This window comes from Acinonyx jubatus, chromosome E4 (assembly GCF_027475565.1).
Source record: "Acinonyx jubatus isolate Ajub_Pintada_27869175 chromosome E4, VMU_Ajub_asm_v1.0, whole genome shotgun sequence".
Taxonomy (NCBI): Eukaryota; Metazoa; Chordata; class Mammalia; order Carnivora; family Felidae; genus Acinonyx; species Acinonyx jubatus.
In genome coordinates this window covers 1,741,220-1,752,355 of record NC_069395.1, presented here as the reverse complement: position 1 = coordinate 1,752,355, position 11,136 = coordinate 1,741,220, and positions in this window count along the sequence as shown.

Genomic DNA, 11,136 nt, shown 5'->3' with positions numbered 1-11,136 from the left:
GGGAGACAAAAAAAAAAAAAAAAGAAATATATGGTCTTCTCATATACTTTCTGAGATGGTTGGGATCGCTATGATCATCTAATTCAACTTCTCTTTTAATAAGGAGAGAAAGTCGGTTAAGCATCCGACTCTTGATCTCGGCTTAGGTCCTGATCTCCCCGTTCCTGAGTCTGAGCCCTGAGTCAGGCTCTGCGCTGACAGAGGCCTGCTTGGGATTCTCTCTCCCTGTCTTTCTCTTCCCTTCCCCGCTCTCACTCTCTCTTTCTCAAAATAAATAAACATTAATTGTTTTTTAACGTTTACTTAGTTTTGAGAGAGAGAGAGACACACAGAGTGTGAGTGGGTGAGGGGCAGAGAGAGGGAGACACAGAATCCGAATCAGGCTCCGGGCTCTGAGCTGTCAGCACAGAGCCCGATGCGAGGCTCGAACTCACAAACCGCGAGATCCTGACCTGAGTCGAAGTCGGACGCTCAACCGACTGAGCCACCAGGTACCTCACAAAATAAATAAACATTTAAAAAACAGTAAGGAGAGAAAGTGAGTTGCCCAAGGCCACCAGAGAAGTCGTGGCAGAGTCAGGACATGAGATGAAAGTCTCTTGACTTGTAGAATCTAGCACTCTCCAAGACATCACGAAACCCTTTAGGCATTTCTTCCCCCCTATAATCTCTACCCCCTTCTGCAGGGCCCCAAGCGCCAGGCCCTGCCCTTGGGACACTCCTAGTCTTCAAGGGAGACAGCACCAGGATGTGGATGGATGCACAATAGCCAACTCCTCTCCAGACGGTCTTTGTACACAACCGCCGGGAGACGGGAGGACCCGGATCCCATGAAAGGATTTCGTTATTCCTCGCGTTCCTATTATCCTCTGAAGCCAGACTTTACCAGCCGGTTTTCTATCTCAGTTGGAGTGCTGGGACATGCAGTGGTAGAAGGACTTCTAGGGACTGGGCCTGCCCCTCAGTCACCAGCTTTAGCCCACACGTCTCTCCAGCCCCACACCCCTGCGCGTGCACTCCCAAATCTTGGTAAAGGGGAACGGGAGGCAAGAGGGACAGAACTACTCCCCACCACCCAGGCCCCCAGAGCAGGAGAAGGGAGCTTTGCATTTGCACTTGTGGTAGAGACAGATGTTCCAGATGCTCCGGGGATGACAGATGGTAGGAGCAGGACACCTGACCCTAATCCAGACCCCCCCCTCACGTCACCCCCCGCCAACCATCTTGCCACACCTCCCCACGTCTGCAGAGACTCACTGCAGTTTCAGTAAGGGGCACGGGAAGCTTCAAGGTTGGTGGGCAAGTTCCAGATCAATCTCTCTCTCTCAACTTTATGTTTGGGAATAGTCTTAGACTTACAGAAAAATTGCAAAGGCAGAGATAGAGATCTGTCTTTCATTGTCCACATTAAAATGAAACTGGCAGAGCATCAAAAATAAAAATAAAAATCTTAGGGATAAATTTGACTAAAGACGTGCAATCCTGGTACACTGAAAACTACGAAATGCTGCCATGAGAAATTAAAGAAGACCTAAATAGGGGTGTCTGGCTGGCTCAGTTGGTAGAGCAGTTGACTCTTGATCATGAGTCATGAGTTGGAGCCCCACTTTGGGTGCAGAGATTACTTAAGGAAAAGGAAGGAAGGAAGGAAGGAAGGAAGGAAGGAAGGAAGACCTAAATAAATGGAGCGGTATAAATGAGTTCATGTGCTGCAAGACTCAACGAGATATCACTTCTCCTTATAATTGGTATGTAGATTTAATGCAATTCTAATAAAAACTCTAGCAGGCCTTTTTAAAAATAGAAATTGACAAGCAGATTCTGAAATTCATATGGAAACACAAAGAGCCAAACGATTTTGTAGAATCGCCAAAACACTTTTGCAAAAAGGTAAAGTTGGTCTACTCAAACTATAGCAACAGTAGTCAAGACGGTGTGGTACCAGCAAAAGGACAAACATCAGTGCAGCAGAACCGAGAGTCCTGAAATAGACCCACACGCTTATGGCCAGTTGGATTTTGACAAAGGTGCAAAGAAAAGTCATTGAAGAATGCACAGTCTTTTCAACAAATGGTTATGTAACAGTTGAATAGCCACATTAAAAAAAAGAGTGTGCACAAGAGACCTCCAATCCCTACCTCACACCATGCACGAAAATGAACTCAGAGGATCATAGATCCAAATGTAAAACCTAAAACCCCAAAACTTCTACCAGAAAACAAAGGAGAAAATTTGTGGCCTTAGGTCGGGCAAAGATTTCTAAGATACATCAAAAACATAATCTACAAAAGCAAAAACTGATAAATTGGACTTCATCGAAATTAAGAACTTCTGCTCTTTGAGAAACACTGTGAAGAAAATGAAAAGACAAGCCACAGACTGAAAGAAAACATTTGCAGACCAGAGATCTGATAAAGGATGTATCTAGAATACCTAAAGAGCTCTTGGGGCTAAGACCGGGTGGCTTAGTAGGTTAAGCGGCTGACTTTGGCTCAGGTCGTGATCTCGTGGTTTGTGCTGTCAGCACAGAGCCTGCTTCAGGTCCCTGTCCCCATTTCCCTCTGCCTCTCCCCTTCCCCCCTTTCTCTCACAGACAAAAAAATAAACATTAAAAAATTTCAATAGTAAGAAAACAACTTTATTTTTCAAATGGGCAAAGGATTTGAGCAGATACTTCATCAAAGATGATGTGGGGATACCAAAGCGGCACTGAGAAGATGCTGGACAGCATCGGCCATTAGGGAAATGCAAACTCAAACCACGATGAGCTATAACGCATCCCTCGGAGGATGTCTAAGATGAAAAACTGCCCACAGCAAGTGCTAGCAAGGAAGTGGCGGGAACGTAAAATGATATAATCACTTCGCAAAACAACTCAAGGGTTTCTTGGGCGTCTGGGTGGCTCAGTTGGTTGAGCGTCCCACTTCGGCTCGGGTCACGATCTTGTGGTTCGTGAGTTCAAGGCCAAACCAAGTCGGTGTTGTCTTAAAAAGTTAAACATATGCTTCATATGTCCTAGGCATCCCGCTCCCAGGCACTTACGCTGAGAAATCAGGGTATCCGTTCACATGAAGACTTGTACACCAACGTTCACAGACACTTCATTTGACGTAGCTTCACGCGGACAACAAGTCACATGGATGAGCTGCTTACGCATCAGGTGAATGGGAAGCCAATAGTGGTAAGTTCGTACAGTGGGGTGCCAGCCAACACCGAAGCAGGGTGCGTCCTGTGCGCAAGGACAGCACGGAGGAAAGAGTCCTGGTGGCCGCCAGGCCGGGGCTGCGGTCCCTCCCCGGCATCTCCACTGTTCGCTCAGCACCACTGCCCCGTCCACCCGTCCACCCCGCTGCCAGGTCCTGCCTGCGCAGCCTCCAGGCTTTGCAGTGTGTTCCTCCTCACGGTGCAGACTCCACTTGCTCTGGGCGAGGCTCGCCCTCCTGTCGTGTCCCCCCTGGGCTGCCCAGGGGCTCTGATTACCTGCACCCCCCTCTCAGATCCGCCCCATGGGTCACTCCCTTCCTCCGGGGTTTTCCGCAGGCCTCCTTTACTGCAAAGAACAGAGACTGCCCTGAGCTGCCTCCCGTGATGAAACACGTTCAAGGGGAAGGATGATGTCGGTTAGGCCAGGATGCTTGAAAACCCTCACCCTTGCCCCACCCGTCCTCACCTCCGCTTTCCTTCCTTTGCTGCAGCAGGCAGCAGGGAAGAGTAGAGCCAGGGGCGCCCAGCGGGCTCAGGGTACAGCATGCGGCACTTAACCTCAGGGTAGTGAGTTCGAGCCCCGTGCTCCTCGTGGAGCCCAGTTAAAATTAAAAAAGAAAGAGTAGGTCCAGAGGTGCGATTTTAGAGTTTGAGTGGACCCGACTGGACTCAGGGGAAATAACGGGAAGACGCCACGGCCCTCAGGAAGCAATGTTTATTCTTTCACTTTTCATGTGGTTCCTGCTGCCACATCTCTGCACGGACCGGTTCCTCTGCCTGGTCACAGCCCAACGCAGTCCCCTGCGCCCTGACACAGCACAAGTGACAACCTTTCACAACCACAGTTCTCTGGGTCCAAAAATCCTCGGGAAAGACTGTCTTCTCTTTCCTTATTAAAAAAAAAAAAAAAAAATTTAGGGGCACCTGGGTGGCTCAGTGGGTTGAGCCTCGGACTTTGGCTCAGGTCACGACCTCGCAGTTCATGGGTTGAGCCCCGCGTCGGGCTCTGTGCCGACAGCTCAGAGCCTGGAGCCTGCTTTGGATTCTGGGTCTCCCTCTCTCTCTGCCCCTCCCGCGCTTGCACCTTGTCTCTCTCTCTCTCATAAATAGACGTTAAAATTAAAAAAAAACAACAATTTTTAAGGGGCGCCCGGGTGGCTCAGTCGGTTGAGCATGTCTGACTTCCACTCAGGTCATGATCTCACGGCTTCGTGAGTTCAAGTCCTGCATCGGGCTTCATGCTAATGGTGCAGAGCCTGCTTGGGATTCTCTCTCTCTCCCTCTCTCTCTGCCCCTCCCCCGCTCACACCTTGTCTCTCTCTCTCTCTCTCATAAATAAATAAACTTCGGAAAATTAAAAAAAAAAAAGAGCTTTTAAAAAAAGTTTATTTATTTATTGAGAGAGAGTGCACTCTGCCAGTGCAGAGCCTGATGCGGGTGAGATTGTGACCCAAGCCAAGATCAAGAGTTGGAAGCTTAACCAGCTAAGCCACCCAAGTGCCCCCCCTTCCCCCCCACTAAACCAAGAATGTTCTTTAAAAACAAGAGTATTCTTACATAACCTCAGTAGGATGATCAAAATCAACAAAGTAACAATGCTACAATATTATCTAGTCTAGAAACCTCACTGAGATGCTGCTAAATGTCCCCTGTAACATCTTTTATAACAAAAGAAATCTCAGACGTGAGTAACATTCAGTTCTCATCTCCTTGCAGTCGCCTTGAATCGGGAACAGTTCCTTAGGTTTTGTATTTCATGACATTTTTAAATGTTACATATTTTTAAAGAGTAAAAGTTATTTGTGTAACATCCCTTGGTTTGGGTTTGTCTGATATTTCCCACGATTAGGCTCATGTATTTTTAAGGAGTAAAGTTTAGTTGTATAACGTTTCTCAACTTGGGTTTGTCTACTATTTCCTTATGCTTGGACTCGGGCTATAACATTTTTGGCACTGTGTTCATTTAAGAGTATCCCTCAGGAGGTGCGTGCCACCTGTCGCTGGTGACGGAAGTTAACATCTTCCGTCACCGAGTTAAGGTGGTATCTGTGAAGTTTCTCCACTAGGAAGGTACCATTCTCCCCCTACCCTTTTTTAAAGTTTATTTATTTATTTTGAGAGAAAGAGAGAAAGAGAAAGGGAGAGAGAGAGCAGGGGAAGGGCAGAGAGAGAGGGAGACAGAGAGTTCTAGGCAGGCTCCAGGCTCCAAGCTGTCAGTACAGAGCCCAGTGCGGGGCTCGAACTCGCGAACCGGAACATCAGGATCTGAGGTGAAACCAAGACTGGGATGCTTGACGGACTGAGCCACCCAGGTGCCCCCGCGTTCTTCCTTTTGTAGCTAATAAATAAATGTCTTGTGAGGAGCTGCTCTGCGACCTTGTGACTGTCCCGTTACTCCTCTTTGACCCACTATCTTTAGGATCCATTGCTGATTCCTGCCTGCATCACTTATCACTAAAATAGCTGCCAAACAGTGGTTTTGAGGATGTTAAAGCCATAGGCTTTTCCTGACAGGTGTTATTTCTCTAGGACATTTAGTCCTGTAAGACTTTGTTGCCCAGCAGGAACGCACGCCAGAATTTTGCCCATCCCCCGCTCTGCTGCTCAGGACTCTGAGGAGACCTGCATCTGAGAAGGACCGTTATAGATTACGGATCACCTCCGAGCCCACTGGTTGTAACCCTGGGAAAGGTCACGATCTGGTGGGGCAGTGCTGCACTAAGGTGTGTGTGATAAGCCGAGATGTCAGGGGTTTCCCTGCTTCCTCGGGCTCCCCCAGAAATCCACACTCGGTGGTCAGGAGCCTCGTTGTGGCCAATCAGTGCATTAGCTTCAGTCACAAATACTTACTATGGCAAGGAATTCAGTGTGGACTAGAATTTGACGAGAAAAGGATTAATTTCCCTGGATCTGACCGTAAGTACTTTCAGAAGACAGGAATAAAGAGTTTTCTCTAACGGGATTACATAACTGCACTTTTTCTCTCTGTGCCTTTTCAGCAGAGGACAAAATGTTGATCTCTTTTGGGACTGTGCTTTCCCTGAGGCTCTGAGGAACCATCAATACACTTTACTAACCTCCTGTTTTGCTAAGGGGACCTCCAGAGCCTGACCCGGTCTCCCAGCTGGGCCTTGTCGCAGCTGACTTCGCAGTGGGAAGGGCTCACCCACTCCCGACGGCTCCACAGTCCCACCGAGGGGCGATTTACCCACATCCTTTCTGGCGGGGCGTGCGCCAGAGGCTCCCTGAGGCCAGCTCAGGTGCACAGCGGCGAGGGGGCCCTGTAGTACTTTAAGCTACACTGGGGGAAACCTCTCAGCGGTCAAGGACACAGCGCTAAGTACAGGCAGGCCTCACCGAGGCTAGATCTGGGGCTCTACAAGCCGCCTCCTCTTTTTTTTCTTTAAATAACCTTTTATTATTTTTTAAAATTTATTTTGAGAAAGTGAGAGCGAGTGAGTGAGCAGGGCAGAGAGAGAGAGAGAGAGAGAGAGGGAATCCCAAGCAGGCTCTGCACTGTCAGCACAGAGCCTGATGCAGGGCTCGAACCCACAAATCATGAGATCATGACCTGAGCCAAAGCCAAGAGTCAGATGCTCAACCCGCTGAGCCACCCAGGTGCCCCAAACCGCCTCCTTTTGAACAGCTGGTCCATTCTTCTCTTTCTTGATGGATTTCCCTTGTAAGAAGGTGACAAAAATTACAAAGCTATTTTTAGAAGTGCCAGAAGAATTCGATTGGAAATCCTTTTGTTTGGAGAAATTACTCCAAGTGTCGGAGGTAGAAGGTGGTGCCCCAAAGGCCAGGGGTGCACGTGCTGGAGAGCTGGTGGTAGCCCACCATCATTCTTTCCTCCTTCCTGCTGCGGGGGAGGACCGGGCCCAGACTGCGAAATCAAGTTTGGCATCTTCCAAGTTTGGGCTGATCTACCTGCCCTGGACACAGGAAGGGGTCGGGGGCACCTGGGTGACTCAGCCGGTTAGGTGTACGACTTCGGCTCAGGTCATAATCATGTGGTTCGTGAGTTCAAGCCCCGCGTCGGGCTCCGTGCCGACAGCTCGGAGCCTGCAGCCTGCTTCGGGTTGTGTCTCCTTCTCTCTCTGCCCCTCCCCCACTCACACACTCTCTCTCTCTCTCTCTCTCTCTCTCAAAAATAAATAAAATGTAAAAAAAAAAGAATTTCCAAGTTAAGACAGAAGTGGTGACTATCCATTCTAAATGAATGGATAAACTGGCCTATCCATACAATGGAATATTATTTGGCCGTAATAAGGAATGAGGCACTGACACACGCTACCACATGAACGAACCTTGAAAACAAGATGCTAAGTGAAAGAAGTCAGACACTAAAGGTCACATATTCTATGGTTCCATTGTGTGAAATGTTCAGAATAGGCAATTCCAGAGAGACAGAAAGTAGATTGGTGGTTGCCTTAGCAAGGGAAAATGGGACGTGTCTGATAATGGGTGCAGGGTTTCTTTTGGGGTGATGAAAACGGTCTGGAATGAGATAGTGGTGATGGTTGCACAACTTTGTGAATTGAGCGCATAGAGTACCCTTTTATTTTTATTTAATTTTTAAGCAGGCTCCGCGATCAGATCAAGGAGGGGCCTGAACTCACCACTGGGAGATGGAGAGTCACATGCTCCACCCACGGGCCAGCCAGGCCCCTCCCCCCCAGTACCCTTTAGAAAAGGGTGATACGATTCACAAATCACAAATTTTTTTAAGTGTAAAAAAATAATGTAATTTCAATCAGACTCCCAACAACATTGTGTTTTGGGGGAAAGGGGCAACAGGAAAACGATGGTGTTTAATCTGAAATTCTTTGGAAAAATACACCTGTCAGAATGGGCCATGAAATGTAGATGAAAATAGGTTTGCCCTAACAGATTAAAATTGAAATAGAATTACCCAATAAAAACACCGTAGCAAAGGAACAAACGGATCAACGCAAAAGAACGAAGAAACGTAATAGCGTATATATAAAATTTCATACATGATAAACGTGGTGTTCGGATGGAAGGGGCATTTATTAAACGCTGAAGGGAAAATACTACAAGTTTGGCTTTCAAATTAACTTGTATTTTATTAATCCTACTATAATGCCCAGAGTTCAAGAGACCCCAAAAAACGAACCACCAGAGTCCAGAGCCAAAGCCAAGCGGCAAGGGTCGTTTATTGCAGGTTCGAACCCGGTCCTCCGCGCACTCGTTGCGGTGACGCTAAGAGGCCCCGAGTGAGGTTTTTACAGCCCTTTTATAGACAGGTACAAACAAGTCATGGGGAAATCAGGGATTTTTCACAGTTACAGAGCTGCAATTGGTTGATATTTAAATTTGAACACTTAGCAGCATTCGATTGGTTCCCGCCTTTAGGTCAAACCACAACTGGGGGTACGGGTATCTCAATGATTGGTCAGGAATACGCGGGCGCGCCAAGCAATTGTACAGAAGTGGAACAAGCTGGTTAAGTTTCAGTTTGCTCAGGCCTCTCATTCCCCCCTTTCTCAAGTACCTGAGGAACCAATCTTGGGTCCTACAGTGTTACCTAATCAAGCTCGCTCTCCATGTCTAGGAGCTGATACTGCGGCCTAAGGACCATAATCTGAATGGTGTTTAGTCTGTCCCTGATAAAGTTCATTATTTTGTTGATTATAATAGGGCCGAAGGTAAAAAGGAGGAGGAGGCATAGTAGGGGGCCCAAAAGGGGAAGAAGGTAGGGGAGAAACCCGTGGAGTCCTGACCACAGTGGGTTTTCGGCTAGTTCTTTTCGTCGGCGTGCGAGGTCCTCTTGGAGCTGTTTAATTTTGGTCCGAACTATTCCTGATTTATTGGCATAAAAGCAACGTTTGTCTGGCTAAGCCTTGTTCTGCGGTGAGCAGATCCAACCCTCTTCTATTTTGTAACACCACTTGTGCTAGGGAATCTAGCTGGTCTTGCAGATCCTGGACTGTCCCTGACAAGGCTTCGACATCGTCAATTAGTTGACGAGAGAGTCGCAGACAGGAGTGTATGGAGACTCCTAATCCTGCTGTCCCGGTAGTTAACGCGCCTGTAATTCCTAGGCCTACCGGGAGGGGGATAACAGCCACAGCTCGTTTGGATCTGCCAGTTACAAAGTCCAGACTAGGGATGGGCATGGGGGTTTTTCCTGCGACTAAGTCAATATCTGGTAGCAGGGTGGCCAGGATGCATACTCCAGTGCAATTGTGGGGAAGATAGATGTAGGCTAGGTTATTTCCGCAGACGAAAACGCTGGTGTTGGTACTACAGGAGGAGGAGTTGATAGTGACGTACTGGTGGCATTGGGCAAGGGATACGATCCCTACATCTATGCTGTTATTCTGGGAGGTAAGACTATTTATAAAGCAAGAGGCATCGAACGGGCTAATGAATTGAACGGGGAAGGGGTCAGGTAGGGAAGAAGGAAAGCAGTCATTGGTTATGCTGATATCAACTTCAGTGGGGATGGTGATGGGTCGGGGAGTTTGCTGGAGTAGGCAAAGCCAACAATCTTGGGCTAGAGTCGGGTTAGAGATGTTTAAGAGTAAGAAAGTGGTTTCTAGGATAGACATTGTCTGAGGGTCTAACTCGTAAGGGCTGTGCCTAGGGAGAACTAGGGGGTGGAATTAAGCCGTGGATACATATGTTCTGCGAGGTCCTTAAGCCTCGTTTGCGTTTCAATCTGTCTGACAGCGTCTTGGGGTCCTCCACCGTCAGACACATGTATGGGGGCTCGGGGGTTCCAGCAGGTGGCGGCTCCAACTGAGCCAGAGCAGCCAGCTTGAAGTTGCATATTGTTATCACTGGCTATCGCTGCCCTGTTACTCTGTAGGATGGCCGTAAAGTAGGTAGTGGAGTTATCTGGCCCTATACATTGCTGATAGGAGTCATAACAAGAGCTGTGCACCGACTCCTGGAAAGTGGAGCAAGGGCATTTTGTCATGGGGGGCAGGGGCTTGGGTTTGTTCACACATAACCACTGCTGTTGTTGGAGTCCTGTGGTGTCACAGGTCTGGGTTAAGTAAGCAGTCGTGGTCCCACAGTCTTGGGTTTGAGTGTAGCTTCGCTGTAGACCCCTTCTTCCTACAGAGCCGGCCACTATTCTTTTACTATGTGGCAGGGCAATGGTGCTAACCACGCCACCTCTGCAATCACAGGGCCTTCCATACAGAGCTTCATACAATTTCTGTTTGTCAACGGGGGCATTTAGTCCTCCCTCCAGGAGTTTGAGGTTGAGGGCTAGTAGGACAAGGGTCACTATCCTGAATGTTTAGGGGAGGCATGGCGCAAGGTTAGTTTGAGGGGGTTTTTCTTACTCCGGTCTACAGTCCAAGTAGTATTTCTATCAGTGTGTCCCACAAGGTCAGACAGCGAGTCAGACAGGCTTAATGTGGGTGTGGTGAATCCAGGTAGGGAGGTTATCTACCTTGATGGCGGTGGGAGTTGTCAGGATGATTTGGTAAGGTCCCTTCCATCTGGGTTCAAGGTTCTCCTGCTGGTGTCGCTTGACGAGGACCCGGTCTCCTGGACGATACTGATGGGGAGTGGGTGGGGGCCCCGTCTCATACAGTTCTCTTAGTTTAGGCCACGTGGCCTCATGAACCCGCTGTAGAGCCCTGAGAGAAGACAAGAGGCTGTTATCTTGGTCTAATTGAATGAGGTTTAAGATTTGGTATGATAGGTGTGGGTTTGCCAAACGTGATTTCATAGGGCGTAAGGCCCAACTTGTACGGGGAGTTGCGAACCCTGTACAGAGCGTAGGGGAGTAATTCTACCCAATTAGCGCCAGTCTCCATAGTCAATTTAGTAAGGGTCTCTTTTAATGTTCTATTCATTCTTTCTACTTGTCCTGAGCTTTGGGGCCGGTAGGCACAATGTAATTTCCAATCTGCCCCAAGTACGGAAGCCAATCCCTGACTTACCTTA